A 16,234-nucleotide genomic window follows, 5' to 3' on the forward strand; every position below is an offset into this window, starting at 1 on the left:
CTGGACATTGCTGTTGTTTCTCCTTGCTGCTGCCCAACATTGGCTTTGCTGTCTCCTTTTGAATAATTGGAGATGAAATCCAGGCATTGCTGATTCTTGGCGGTGCTGTCATACTCGTGACTGTTTTCCTTCTCATCCAACAGTTCCCCACCACCCATGTGTTCAACATGGGGCTCAGAGCCAACCTTCTGCTCCAGGATTCCAGTCACTGCAGGCTCTGTTGCTGAAGGGTTTGAGCAAGAAACAATCAATAAGCCTATGGAAGTGAATGTAAAGGAACAGTCCTTTGGCCAGTTTGGGTCAGTTATTCTGGCCATGTTCCCTCCCAGCTTCTTGTGCACCTCCTCACTGGCAGAGCCTGGGAGACTGAGATGTCCTTGATTTAGAGTAAGCACTGCTTAGCAACAACTATAGCATCAGTGTGTTATCAACATTATTCTCACACTGAATCTAAACTACAGCACTGTACCAGCTACTAGCAAGAAAATTAACTCTATCCCAGCCTAGACCAGGGCTCTGCCAACAGTCTGGAAATGCCTGTTCTCTCCACCTGGGAAATGGAGGGAGCAGAACTGCTTCTTCAAAGACTGGGAAAACTTTAAGAAATGTGGGCTCTCCTAGTAATGCAGACTTCACACCTCTGCCATTTAGTGAGGGATAGAACACTTTCTGCATCTAGATCAAGTTTGCTATTCAATGTAGATTACAGGCTTTCATCTTACTGTCTCTTTTTTTAAAAGAAATCAAGCATAGCCTTGAGTACGTCATGCAGAAAGTTGTTTGTAAATTATATGTAGAGACTATAATGAGTATTTACCTGTTTCACCAAAGTGATACTGCAGTTCTGCTCATGTAACTGTGAGTCTTTTATGGTCAATATCTCTTATACTAAAACAAACAACCTGAAAAGAAACCCACCAAAACAAATAATCTTAGTGGGTTTTTCAAAGTGTTAAGCTGTTCTTTCTCTCTTCTGGTTTGAATCTCTAAAAAAAAAAAAAAAATCTGTTATTTGTTGCATTACAGCAAATTCTTAATATCTTGTTAGATGCTTTTTGATGCTTGTGTTTTGTTTTGGGTGTTGTTTGGGGTTTTTTTTTACTGGAGTCAAAATGTTTTGAAGTTTGGGTTTGCCACATTCTCATGTTGTTATGTTGAGCTGTTTGGAAAGGATCTTAAGTTCTCATTAGAATGAGAAAATATTTAAATGTTTAAATGGTGCAGCTGTTACCTAGCCTTCAAATAAAGTAGCTCTTGGAAAGAACTATTTGGAACAAGCCTTGACAAAGATAAACCTGCTCATTTTGTACAAGAGTTCACAGTATGCTTGAGGCACGTAGTAAGGCAAAACCAAGTCCTTTTTGCATAGCCTAGAAGAAAAAATTCCAGCTATGCTGTGGTGAGCCAGGCTAGCTCCAGAGCTGCAGTCTGCACTTGGGTGATGTTCTCTTTTCCCTGAAAGGATTGAACCAACCACAGAAAAGAGACTGCCCACATCCCATCCCAGGCTATAGTTTAGATATAGTTTTTATAGTAGAGTAAGCACTTCCAGGGAAAAGTCTGTGAGTTCCTTGTACCCAGGCTGATTTCCTGTGCGGACCTTTAGCTGCCGGGCCCTTGCAGGTGCCGGGGGAAGGCAGGAGGGGCCGGGCAGGTGCCCGCTGTCCCTTCGGGGCTCTGTGTGCCGCCCCTAGAGGGCTCCCGCCGTCCTTCGGCCGCAGCGAGCTCCGGAGCCTGGGGCAGAGTGCTGGAGCTGGCAGTGGCCAGAGCCTGCACACACGAGCCCTCTGCCTGGGGTGTCCTTCCCTTAATGCTTTCATCTTGCTGGTGGGCACTGGAAAACCGGCGGGGAAACGTTTCTTTGCATGCTAACACCTTCCTGCCTCCCCTGTGTCTCTTTGGAAGTTGCCGTTTTTCTGGCATTAATTGTGTGGTTTATTTTACTGGTTAAGATTCAAGCCCTTGGTTCAGGCTGGGGCCCAGCTGTGTCCAATACCAGATCTCTGATAACAGCAGTAATTTGGGGAGGGTGCAAAAAGCTTTTTACATGGGAGGCAAGAAAATAAATTGTTCCTGTAAGGAGTGGGAATAAGCAAGTGTAGGTTAGAATTGATATTCCTTTTTGCATCTCTTACCAAGATTAAAAATTTCTGAAGCCTTCTTTCTATTGGATATAAAAGGTGTTTCTCTGTATGTTTTTCTACAAGAGATGTCTCTTTTTTAATCTTTTAGTTGACAGCCCAGTTCCTTTATGAAATCACATTCTGGTGTCAATGTGGGGAAAGGAAAAAATAATTTTAACAATAGATGAGAAGACATTTCAAGCTTTCTGCATAAATAATTATAGTCATTTAAAATCTTGAACAAAGTCTATGCTTGGAGAAGTTCTAAGTTATAATTAAGCCAAGCTGCTAACGATGGATCTAATTGTTGGGCTACAGACAAGCACAGGTAACACAAATTGGGCCACTGACAACAGATCTTTTACCCAGTTGTTTTCTGTTGATGCAGCTAGTTCCACACAACTGTTCCACAGCTGAAATGACTGGCATGGGGTGAGTGTGGATGCACATCAAGAGTTTTCCCTGACAGACTTCACTGGCCCAAGGTCATTGGTCTTTGCAGGTACCGTGTCCTCCTCACCGCTGGCTCTCAGAAGGCTCCCTGGGGCACACCTGCTTCAGCCCTGCTGCTGTTGAACCCCTGCCACGACAGAAGTGGAGATGGCAGAATGGATCAGCTGCTGAGATGACTCTGCCAATTCCCTCTTTCTACCCCATATCTTTCTGAAGAATAGAAATGTTGCCATTGAGATGAAGGTCAAATTCAACAGTGCAGGCAGGCTTTGGTGTTGCACTGGTGATCTGCTTTTAAAACAGTAATCCTCCCCCTTCTCTGTCCCCTCTCCAAAGGATTTCCATCTCTTCAGAGTGATAGAAATATCAAATCATACATGGACAGACCTTCCTCTTACTACAGGTCTAGCAGTGGTTGCCTGAACCATTTTTAGTGTCCTGATGGATCAGGACACTCAAGTGAGTATCAAATTCCAGGCACTCAGTATTAAGGTTACATTTAACGTCTAAATACAAGATGTTTGAAAGTTACCAGCTGAACCACTGAGACAATGTTCCTGTTGCACCGTGCAGTGATACCAGAAAATTTTAAGAAAAGCATTTCAGGTGCTGGATTTTGTACTGACACTAAAACCTTTGGAAAATAGTTTAATCTCCCTCCCCTCACCAATTATGTTTTTCCTCGTGGAAAAGTTTATAATGCTGGGTTTTGTCTGAATTGTAGCATTTCAGTTTGTCTTGGTTTTGTTTGCTTTCTAAGGTAAAGAGATTATAGATCTGTGTTCCCAGTCTTAAGCCTTTGTAATTGGTGATTTGTATTTTTTTATTTCCTTGGTAATGGGAGCAAGAGATTGGGAAGGGCTGTTTTCTGTAGGGCAATTTAGATATGAAGGGAATCTGAGCAATTTAGTGATTTTTACTTTTAGGTAGTTTAAGGAAGGGCTAATGAATAAGCCCTAATACAGACACTAATGAAAACTGTTTGTTTCCTCCCCCTACCAATCATCACCTTTTGTAATGGAAGACATGTTGCAGAGGCTGCCCTTGCCATTACCAAATTGTCTTCTAATATTTTCTTGTTAATGACCTTTTAAGTCATGGAGCTATTCCCACTAGCAGCTGGCCAGGCCAGGATGTGCATTAGCAGGCTAATGGCAGCGTCCTGCCTTGCCGAGGGCTGTGTCTCATGGCAATCCTCTGGAGCTGGCTGCAGCACTTGGAGCACTTTATACTGGCTTTAGCTCTGCTAAAGCACTTCTTGTGCTCCCATCACCTCCTTTGGGAGACTGCTCCATTGACTAATAGATCTCACTGTCAGGAAGTCTTTCCTGTTCTTCAGTCTTACTGATCTCAGCTCCAAATATACGTAACTGTAACTTCTTTGACTAGTCTTCAATGAAAAGCTAAAAAAGAAAAACGTCATCACACTTGTATAAAAAAATTAAAACTGAAACTAACCTGGTTTTCAATCTTGACTGTAAACCTTGTAGAAGTTGGGGTTTTAGTTAAATGCTGCCTGCACACATTTTTGGCTGATGGCAGCAGGATCTCAAAGCTGGCCAGCATTAAACCCACTCATAAATAAAACCACTGCGCCTTTTGGTCTGTCAGGGAGCGATGTGTGTGCCTGTGTCATGTACAAAAGCTGGCAGCTAATGAAAGCCACACAGAGCTGCTCAGGGAAGTTTGTGAGATTACACAATGCACTAGTTGAGATGTCACAGGAAAGCCAAGGGCTGGGGTGTGGAGGGAGGACCACCGGGGCTGCATTTTGCAGAAAAATGGTGTCAGCACAAGAGCAGCCTGCAAAGCTCCTGGGCTGGGCAGTGGGAGCTGCCTGCAGCCCTCACCAGCCCGGGAGAGAGGCTGGTGTGCAGGAAGTAGCCTGAGAGAGGTTTTCACAAGGACCTGTTGTTTGGTTGCTCAGATTATATCAGTGTTCTGGCTATTGAGAGGGATTTGGCCTTTGGGTTTTGCTTTCAGCTTTATTTATTTTTGCCTGTTCTCAATTCTCTTTGTGAATACCAATATTCTGAGTCACCCAGAACGATTTCTGCCTTCATTAAAGATTCCTTCCAGCTCCCCTTCGACTGCCTGTGGGCTGGTGCCTGCCCCTGCCTCCCCCTTTGCACTTTGCTGCACATATTTAGCTTTCAGTATTCCATCACTTCTCAACTCCTGCAGCTCTGGCACCTGAGTACCTTCAACTACACTGTACCTTTGGTTCTTTGCACAACTTCTGTTCTTCACCTGATCTGCACTGTCCCATGTTTCCCAGCGTTTGAGTTATGATGAGGCACAGTGTATCCCAGTGCTGCAGGAGCTCTGCTTAGAACTGATAGAGTGAAATGCTTCAGCCTGGAAACTGGGCATCCAGAGCCTTTGGACTGGTTCTGTTACACAGCTCCTTCTGTGTCACCTTAGCTAAATCCGTTTACCTATTTGCCTTTGTTTCTTTGATGTGCATTTTTGAAATTGTCTATGGTATCTACACCAAACAGGGCCAAGTTTCTCTAAAACCAAAATTAAAAGATGCACTGTACAAAAGATGTAACTGTATAGTGCTTTAAGGGGTCGTTCTACATGAATTGCTGAGCTCTGTCACACTCTAAAGCTCATGTGTAAGAAATTCTACAAATCAATAAAGAAAATAATCTGGGAAGGAGGATGGGTCACTGTGTCAATACTGTAGATGCCTTAGTGCTCGTTAATGACTGTCCCTAATGGTACTCAAACAATCTTCATTTGCTTTAGCTTTTTTCAAAGTCCAGATGAGCTGCTCAGAGCTCTCTTAATGATGCGAATTATTTAATGCTCATTTGTATGCAGTATGTTCCTGCTTTGAAAGTACTTCACAGAATTGGAGCCAAATTCAGCCTTGCAGCTCCACTGAAGTCAGTGCTTGTCTGTGCATCTGTTGGTCTCTCTTTTTGGTTTTGCTTGAAGAGTTAACTTCTTGTTATGCTGATTTTTTTAAAGGTAATATCTGCAAAGAATTTTCGTCACTCTTCTCTCCTCCTAAAAAAGCAGCCATAAGTACAGAGGCAATTCTGCTGATTCTCACATCTCCTTCTTAACCCCTGCTAAAGGAGGACAGGCTAAGCAGAACACAATTTTGGTGTTCTTCCCTTTACTTTGCACCTCCTAAGCACAGTTTCAGTGATATCTGGCACTTCTCCTGAAAGTCATCCTGCAAAGAATCCTTGCCATCTGATGCATGCAAGATATTCTCTGTGGCCCATTTCTGGTTTGACACAACATGAACTGGTGGACGCCAGAGTCTTGTACAATTCTGCAGGCTAGTAATGCTCAGTATAACAATGTCAGGATGTATCTTCTTGTGGTTGAGAGCAATAGGCACAGGGGCCTACCTGAAATTTTGACTTAAAGTAGCTGCTGAAAGGTGGAACAGACACTCATAGTTCAAGCACATACTCCTTTTTAGTTAGACTTGATAACTGTAGAATTTTTGTAATGTAGTTTTTCAGTCATCCCAACTGTCTTTAACACATACATTGAAGAAAATAAAGAATCATCTGCAAAAATATTGTTCACTCCCTCTGGGTAATAAGTAGGGAGTGATTTTCAGCTTGCAGCACAGACCCACAGCCATCTACTGCCTGCACAGAGAAAGTGGGAGTAATGGAAAATCATCCTTTCTAGATGTGCATGTCACTAGACTGGGCAGAGATGTTTCTTGTCAGGTGTTAGAGATTTGCTGGCAGCACAGGGATGAGTGCTAAGATATGGGAATAATGGGTTCATTTCCAAGCTCCACAGCAGACGACTCTAGGTGCCCTATTGCCCTGTTTTACATAATGGAGTGTATGACTGCTTCTCCTCTCCCTTTCCTGCAGTGCTGCCCTCCAGCTCCTGCCTGGGTTCATTTGGATGTTCTCTATTGCTCACTTGTTCCTTGCTCCCCTCAACTCCTCCCTCCTCACTGCCTGCCCATCCCTTTTGGCCTGCATCTCTTCCCTCTCTCCTGCTGGGATGGATGTAATCCCCGGAGGAATGTGGCCCACAGGCCTCTGCAGGATTTGGGCGTGTGACTGTTGAGAGCCACTGATGCTGAAAGCAAAGCAGGAAAAAGCAGTCTCCCATCACCTGGCAGCACAGGCAGGGAAGAGCTGGATATTTGTGGGCTGTTCAGTGTGCCTGGATGTCCAGGTCCAGACAGCTTATCAGATGAAAAATAGAGGCCAGATTTTTCGGCTTCATGTGCCATTTCCCTGTTCATTGTGTCTGGGTGATGTATTCTCTGCCTGTGGTTTGAATAAATATCTTTCATAGCTACTTTCTGCTTCAGTCCCCCTTGGGACAGCTCTTTCCAACTCAGCTGCATCAGTGTGCTGAATATGTGAAGTCTAAGTGTGTGGAACAGAGGAAAGAGGAGAGAGAACTCCATGCAGAGCATCTAAGCTTTAGCTTCAGTCCTATGTCTGTGAAAACTGCTGCACATAACACAAGCCTCACCTGCAGTGTAAGGTGCACACAACTCTTAATCACGACTCTTCTTGCCTTTCTTTTTATTTGTATGTCCACAGGGCATTCAAAGGTATTTGCAAGGAGAATCCCAAGCTACTACTAGCACCCAAACTTGTGATGGTTTTTTTATAAGGGTTTGCATTTGGGATGTTGCTGTGTTTTAGGGAGTATCCTGGAAAAGTAACAGGGATGTAATGGGGAAAAAAAAATCACAATTCTGTGTAGGGAAATTGAGTTTTGTTTTATGTAGTAAGCACCCATCTCAACCCTGCTAGAGCAGAACTAACCCCCTTCTCCAGCAGAAACCCAAGTTGTTGTTAATTAACGTCTTGCTGAAAACTAAGTCTCTGCCATCTGTTCCGCTACCTCACTATGGATGCTGCTCTCATGTTGATTATGTAAGTAAAAATGAAAATATATTTTGGTAGAGTGCTGCATGGCACTGTGCTGATTCTTCTCCTGTTTCTATTTACCATTCCCTGCCCCCATCCCAGAAGGAAAGGAAAAGGCAACAATTGTTTGACTCCTCGGCAGCTCTATCCTGGAGCTGCCGTGCTGGCTGCCAAGCCCTGCGTGTTGTGGGAGCAGCCACCTCACCCCTGCTGCGCTTGAGCCACGAGCCCTTTGCAAACCCTGCTTATTATTAGGATAGTGAAAAAGCCAGGACGGAAAGATGCCCCTTGAGCTGAAGCTGGTCTAAAGTCTTGTGAGGGGTTAACTTGAAATACAGAAGAAAAGTGAAAAGGAAGGCCAGGTTACTCCATAAGTGATAGCCTGACCTCTGGGAGCAGCCCGCTGCTCCTGTTACAAGCATGGCCTCTGTCTGTCCAAGGGTGGAGAAGGAGAGAGAGGAGGGGTAGCTTTCCTGTAAGTGGGTTAGAGCAATTACTGAGGTCTCTTACAGCAAATGAAGTTGTCAGTGTGAGTCACATTCCCTTTTTTCCTCTCACTGCCAAGTTTTAGGCACTAACCAGACAGAGGGAGAAAAAAAAAAAAAAAGGAAAAGCAACAATGGGGAAAAGTTGAACTGGAACAACCCTTCATTCGGGATATTGTTTGATGTTTTAGCTCTGATCGTACATAGAGATAAAGGATCTATAAATATCCTGTCTGCTGAAATTCCTTATCACAACATCGCCTGTCAGCTGAACAAATAGGTTAGGTTCTCAAATAATACATAATTACGTATGTAAATACGAAATTACTGATTGAGTCCCTGCAATGCCATATGCAATGGAGCCTCATCACTGGAGAGGACATTAACCTCTTGTGGTGCACTGGAGCTGCCTCAGCCTCAGGACAGCAAGTGGCACATGCAGCTGTTACTGCTGAAACAGCAGGAGCTCAGAGACTGGGCTGGAATAAGCAAGGAGATATTTATCTGCATGACTAGACTAGATGAAAGCATCTTCTGACACTTTTTGAAAGTATCTGAGCATTTAGTTCTGTTTAGCAAATGTCTGGAAGCTTTTCTACTCTGCTTTAGAGCTTTTAATGAAGCATTGTGATTCCCATTGTGGTCAATTGTTTGACACTTTTATTATTACTGGTATGCAGAGCGTTTTTTAATGTTTGACAGCTGGAGAAAGAAGTATTTTGTGCATTGAAACTTTTAGCACAAAGCTGCTGTTTTCCATTCTGCCTTTGTCTTTTATTCTTGCTGATGCAAATCAACGAAAGACAGAACTGATTAAATTACATTTGTTTACTTCTTCCTTGATGATAATAAGACACAGCCTGCCTTTTATAAAAGGCAGAAATAGAGGATGTGACTGTTTCTACAGTATTTCTAGAAAGGCGCTTCCCCCCCCCCCTTACAATATAAAGGCATTTATTTGTTTCTAATGTCTTGATTTACCAGATAATGCTCACTTCCTAATGTGTGTGGAACAAGAATAGAGCTACGAAGGACAGTTAGCAATGGATTCCATTTGGAAAGCTTCTATCTTGTTATTTTTATTAATCCAACAGTATAAATTAGCAGAACACATCACAAAACAAACACAGTAAGATACTTCTGTCCTTCACAGTAGGGCTGCTGATCACTGCTCAGAGCAGTGCCCTCCATTGCAGGCTTTGGGTTTATACAGTCCTGCTACTGGCTCCTGCCTTCAGGGCACTGGTACCACTGGAGAGACAGGAGAGGCACAAATAGGATCCCCAGGATTGTTTTGGTGAGTAATGTGCATGTCTTGGGGATTGTGTAATACTGTTTTTTTGAACACTTGTCCTGAGAAAGGAGGACTGGGTTTGTCTGTCTTGTTTGTGCAGTTTGCAAGGGAAAAGATCCTGCATGGGGAGGGCATTTCTAGTGGAAAAGCCCTCCTGATCCAGGCTGCTCGTGAGAGGGTAGGACAATGTCACCAGGAGCACAGAGAATTACAGCAGGGAGACTTTGGGAAGTGTAAATGGCAGAAACAGGAGAGGCAGAAAATGAGCAGAAAGGAGGTGGTTAAGGAAGTCATTACAAAAGTGCCCTCATGATTGCTTTTTCCTGCATTTTTCAAGAATAGAGAAAAGTGCAGCAAAGGATGGCAAAGGCAAGAGAAGTGTCTGAAGGCTTCTCAGCAGTGCAGTCAAACCTTCTGATTTTACAGCTGAAACTAGTCTTAGGGAGTGATATCACCTGGCAGCTGAGCCAAATCTAAAGGACTGCTGGTATCAAAATGATGCTTCTGCTTGCAGTCCTGCTGCTTTCTTTGTACGGGTCTGGTGCTTGTCTGACTCTTTAATGAGCTCATGCAGCTCAGTAAACTGCAAGAAAATGAATTCAGTAAAAAACATACCAGCCCAGGAAAGGAGAAGAATTGGACAATGTGAGATTTGAAACTGCAATGAGTGGGAGAAGTACAAACATCAGAATTTTTCTCCACATTTGGAGTGTTTTGGGGGGTGCCTTGCTCCTGGTTGATGTTTAACCTCCCACTTCACCTCCCAGGTGGGGCTTCCCTCAGAAGGGCTCAGGATGAACACCCCTGAGCATGGAGGCTGCCTGGAGAGGTGAAGGAAAGTCACCCAGCAGCAGCAGCCCCCGGGCAGAGAGAGGACTGAATGGGACTGCAGCAGCCCAGCAGGATGTTGGCACGGGGAAGAGTGTAGTACAAGAGGAACCAAGAAGGAAAGGGGACACATGCAGAGTAACCACAGAAGGTTACTGCAACAAGCACTGGAAAAATGCTTGAGTATAAGGCAATGGTCCCATCTTCCTAATCTAGCTCTTAAAGGGTTTATTCTCATGTATCCATGTAGCTGCCCCTGAAGGTGCTTATGTCCCTTATTTAGCCATACATTTCTCTAAATTGGGTTTTGATAAGAGGACAGCTGCTGCATTTTTATTATCTGTGATAAGCAGCAGTAAAATCTGTTTAGAGTCCATCATGGAAATATATCCATATATTGGCATTTTTCCAGCTGCACTTCACAAAGGTAAATGGGACATGAGAGTGGTGCACTGCCCCCTTTTAATCCATTTTCTCTAGATGGGGGCACTTTGCCTCTCTGCAGGAAAGGCCAGCATAGCTACTGTGCTAATAAACACTCATTCCTCACTGCAGCATCTGCACTTCCCAGACTCATAAATCCAAGCAACTTGTAGTTGAATAGCAATTAAATATCCACGTGCATTTCCATACCACGGTCTGGTGCACAAGGCATAGGCTAAGTGGCTGCACATCTGCTGTCTGCTCCCCCACACGTGCTGCTTGGCAGAGCGTGATCACTTCACCTTATCCTGCCACATTCATGGTACGTGGGAAGGTGGATGCAGAGCATCATCCTACGGATATTTTACCATACCTTTCTAAAAGAATTATGTTCTTTCTTGTGTGGTTTTTTGTTTGGGTTGGTTGGTTTGGTTTGTTTTTTAAAGCAGCCTTTATTGTCTTTTTCTCAGGATGTCCAGGCCAGGGATTCAGGTGGGCTCTTACTGTCTGTTGGAAATGAGACATCATACTGGAAAGTTAGTTGAGATTCAGGACACTGATATATCCTCACAACAATTTTGTGTCACTTGTACAAAACCCAGAGACTTGGTAATGCAGTAAGATAAATGCAGTGCCTGATTACAGTGGATGTATTGCACTTATAAAAGGCATCTCTTATCATGAGGCTCTGCGTATCTGCAATAATAACCACCATATGGCAGGTAAAACAAAGATAATGTGAGCCAGATCATTTTCTCATTGTTAAAACTTTCAGAATACAAAAAGGTACAAATGTCCTAATTTATTAATTCAGTTTTGCTACATCTAGTGCTGGTAGCTGGAGGGAACATCTTTTTGAGGTTCAATTTTTCCACTTGTCTAATTGATAACAGTCTGTGTGGCAGAGTTTTAAATGCTATAGCCACTTAAAGAAGTAAGAACTGTACACAGTCATTGCCCATCTTGCTTTTCCATGCAGCAGGATTTTACCACATGAAACTGCAGTTCAGATGTTCCCATCTTGAGCAAACAGATAAGCCTTGTAGTTTGCTTTGAACTTAAAAATGAACTTAACAGTGGTGAAGCTGTGTGAGGCACCAGCCTGTCTTGTGTCTGACTGTACAGTGTTGTTGTTGTACAGTTACCTATCAAAATGCTTTTTCCCCATGGAACTGGCAGAAACCTTGCATTCCCTCCCCAGCCCCCACCCCGTGTGTCTGCCAGCTGCAGACCAAGTCCCAGCCAGATCACAAGAACATCCTGAATCAGTCACAATAATTTGCATTTCCTTGCCAAAGATTTTATCTGCTCGGGGTGCAAATTGTGCCATCAAGGTTGCTGGTGTTGAAAAATCTGCACCCTTCTCCTCCCAGCTCTTCTTTTTCCAGCTAGGTTAATTTATCCAGAAGAATTAATTGAGGCAACAAAGCTGTTAAGTGAGAAAGGCCACACAGCGAGACAGCACCACTGAACATCTGCACAATTTGTGTATTTGATTAGGTACCTCAGCACTGGCAGATTATTGTTGTTAAAAGCAAATCTTAATTCTGCCATTTTCATACAAGACTCTGCTGCAATTCTGCAGATGTTTGTTCTCTGTATCCCCACATTGTTTAAAAAAATGACGAATGATGATAGTAAAAATTACACTTGCTCATTCAAACATCTTGCTGTTTACATATAAGAAGAATCATGTGCTGGGGTGCAATGACCTAATGAGAGATGCAATATGGCCTTCAGCAGGAGCTGGATGGGGCCCTCAAAATCTGCTGCTTTCACACAAATTGTCCTCCAATATATGTAATGAAAACCTTCTTTTGTTTATAATGACAGATGCCACAGGAGTCGTATATTTGGATATTATTTTTTCTCTAGCACTGTTTATTAACAAATGCTTGCAAGTTTTATGATGTGGTGAAAACTATATCTCTCATGATAAACAGGAAGTGCTCAGAGGTATTGCATTACCCCATAATGCAACACAGATTCCAACAGCTTGGCTCTTTTTCTCAAAATATGGTAACACCACTTCCTTTAGGAAATCTCTCTTCTTTTCACAGCTTTTATCTGCTATAGATATGCAAAATTGCAAAAGAAGTATTTGTTTTTAAAAATGATGATTCATCAGTTTTGGACTGTAGAAGCTGATGGCTGTAGTTTATATCAAGTCTATTAAAAAGAAGCAGCAAAGACCCTTTGGGCTGTCAGATCAGTGGATTGAACAAAGTGCAAGTAAAGGAGACTGATACCTGCCCTCCCTCCAGCAGCATAGGTGTAGACAGCAAAGATGCAGATTTCCCTGCAGCCATAAACCTGGAGCTGCCTCTTCTGCAGTTCCGTGTCAGTAAGGCCAGGACCTGCCCAGCAGAGAAGGGGAATCCTGTTTCCTTGTCAAGTGCCCAGGAAAGCTCAGTGTGGCAGTTTGTACGTGGAACCTTCATCCAGAATTGCTGTGCTATGGCCTTCAGCTTGCCCCTAAAGGCTGCCATGCGCTTGTCACGGGCTGTATGGCCATTAATGCTGGCTGAATGTTCAACCCTGCTGAAACCCTCAGAATGCCATTAGTGTACTGTCCCCTATCACTTGTTTCTGTTCAGCCACTGCCCGTGGCTGAGATTACATCTAATAACAGCAGACAAGTAGGACGTGTAGTTGTGCCATCAGAGTCATCAGCCACACGCGTTTGTGACGAACGTCACCCCGGCAGACGCCGGCGTCAGGGAAGGCAAGTCCTGGTGAGCTCTTTTTAGAAGGCCTGGCATCATTCCCCAAACTGGTTCTCCATGAACAGACTTGTCTGTCTGCCAGGGGCTGCACTTGCACACAGCCAGATGCAGTGGGGTCTGGATATCACCCCTCCAACTAGGACCCTTCTGTTCCCACAGCTCAGTCCCACTACCTGCTCATTTTACTTTAAGTTTACATTCTTCCCCCCCATATTCTCTTTCATTCGTTCTTGCATCGCCCTTTTTCCTCTGTCCTCACATCAGCCAACCTCTTCATTACAAAAGTTCCCTACATCTTAAGCTATGAGCAAAAAGCATTAAAAATGCAATATTTGGACAACATAAAATCCTAATAATCCTGTTTCTACATGCTTTGACTTCTGCCTCTGCTGGAGGCATCACTCGTCCTGCCTACAGCTGAACCAAGAATAAGTGTGGGGGAAACACACTGCATGTTCTAGTATTTGTAAATTGTTAGACTTCTGAGGTTATATAATAATTTTATCTCCTTTTTAAATATATATTTTCTTAGCAATCAGTGATACGAGAAATGCAGAAATAATGAGACTGATATTATGTACTAGCTAAATGTTATTGTAAAAACTTAATAGTCTTCCACTGTGTAAAACTTCAGCACAAGAAAACAGGGGTCATGTAGCAGGACCTCAGTGAAGACTCACAACTTGCTGTAATATGCTGTGTAAGTACTGAGTATGTGTATGGTTTGTTTTGTCAGTCCTGTAAAATAACTTATCTGGTGATTCAATTCTCTTATCATCCCCAGCTTGTTTACTGAATTTTAAGTCTTGGGCAAGATGAAGCAAGCTCATGAGGAATAGCTGGTTTTCAAAAGATACAAGCTCCAGATAACCGAGGACAAGTAAGGCACACAACAATATTGAAATCACTCAGAGTTTTATTGCAGCTGACTGAGACAGAGTGTGCTTTGAGGCTGGGAAATTTCCATTACTGAACTGCAGGACAGTGCCTGGATACTGCTACTACTGCAGCTGAAAAATAAAAGCAACTTAATTTTATATAGACAGCAACAAAATGCCAGTATATTAATTAAAATTGCTCAATTTATATGACAAGCTTTTAAGGTTGCTGTAAAATGGATCCTTTTAAAAATATTTAGAGTATGATTGTAAACTACTTGTTCAAAACTAAGGAACATAAAAATGACTTGAAATTTCAACTCTGTTTTCAAACCATATTTGTGAACAGCACATCTAACCAGAACATGATAGATAATACAAGACGTCTCCTACAACAATGACAGGTTCTGACAGTGACAGAATGATACCCAGTGCAGGATCAAGGCTGTTACTGACAGAATCATTCTGCAATTAATAATCTTTTGTGCTCCCCTTGGCATGCACAGAACAACCACAGCAATCTGTTTACTCATCTTAACTCCATGGTGTCTAAGCCACAGTAAGCTCCATGCAAAGTCCATCAGAATGTTGAATGTGGAAAAAAGGAAATACTGGAAGGAAAAGTAAATTTGTTCTGGCACCAAGGGCCCAGGAATTTGGATGAGAGACTGCTTTTAACCTCCCAGCAGTGCAAGATTACAGCGAGAGCCTCATTTTTGTTGAGGTCGCTTTATGCTGCCAAAGCAGAGGTCAACATTCACATGAAGATCAGTGTCAAGGGATTTCTGCTGTGTGTCACCCCTTCAGTCAAGCTCAGGTAGGTACTGACTAGAAGTTATTACCAGCTGATGCTCTTTCTGAATCTTAGGATAGTCCCCTGTGGATCAGAGCTCATATCTAAGCAATTTCAGGAACCATCACCATGGTTCCTGAGTGCCTTAGAAGTAAAATATATCTTTATAAAACATTTTAACATGTCTTATTTCTCTCTCTCATCACCCCCGCACAAAGGCTTGAGGTCTTTTTAAATAATTCTGGTAAAATTGTATATACTTAATGCCTGTGTTTTGTTGGGTTGATGGGGAGGTTCAGGTTCATGCTGACATACTCATACAGCAGCTTCCAAGAAAGCTATGGCTGCAATGTCCCACGCAAATCACACAACCAGCATAATTATGATGATCTTAGGAGATGTGGCTTCAGTTTTAAACTAGCACAAAGATCTGAGATCTCTCTCTCTGGTGCCTCCCACCCCCACTACGGAGGGGCATTGTAGGGCAGCTCCATGGTGTTTGTCCTCGGCCTGGCCCGGCACTGCTGATCCCAGGGCTCCGGGGCCTTGTGGTACAATGTTCCTTTTTCAAGAGACCTATTTACAGAACAAGAATTAACAGTTAAAGCAAAAATGAGTAACGGTGCAGGGAATTTCTAGATCCTGGCTGTTGGATGAACTCATTCATCTGACTCCTGAACTTGAAGATGGAGACAGTCCAAACCATGGCGTATTTATACTGACTTAGCTTATGGCTTAGCTATTCCTGTTTCTGCTTACACAAACTCTTCTCAGCAGTGCTTTGATTTCTATTTGAAATAAAAAGGTTTTTTCCTCCTACTTCTTGCTATCTGCTAGCATTTTTTAGTAAGTATCACCCCTTCTCCCCCAACATAGCCCTTTATTTTGATCATGGAACTCATAGTTTTCTTAAAGCATGTTTATGTGCTTTCCAGAATTGAGGCTTTAACGTCACCTTGTTCAGGCAAAAGACCCAACATTAAGTGCAGGTAATGGCAGTGTATTCAAGTAGGCTGAAAAGCGACTGATACCACTCCCATCTGCTCTGCCTATCTCAGCAACTGCAGAGCTTCACTGAAACACTGCACTGAGTTCTGTCACGGGAGGAGTTGTTGGGAAAGCATGCCATAGCTTCTGACCACTTACTCGGGCTTAATTGGATTAGACATATATTTGAACACAGCACTCAAAGGAGCTGACAGTCCTTCCACAATTTCCTGGCCTGCCTGGTCGGTTTCCTTTTTGATTAGACACATCCCAGTGAAGGTAGAAACTAATCTAGATACACACCAGTTTTTAATTAAATTTGGTATGACAGGCTGTGTTTAAGCTACATTCTTCATAATAATTT

This window comes from Sylvia atricapilla, chromosome 17 (genome assembly GCF_009819655.1).
Source record: "Sylvia atricapilla isolate bSylAtr1 chromosome 17, bSylAtr1.pri, whole genome shotgun sequence".
Classification (NCBI taxonomy): domain Eukaryota; kingdom Metazoa; phylum Chordata; class Aves; order Passeriformes; family Sylviidae; genus Sylvia; species Sylvia atricapilla.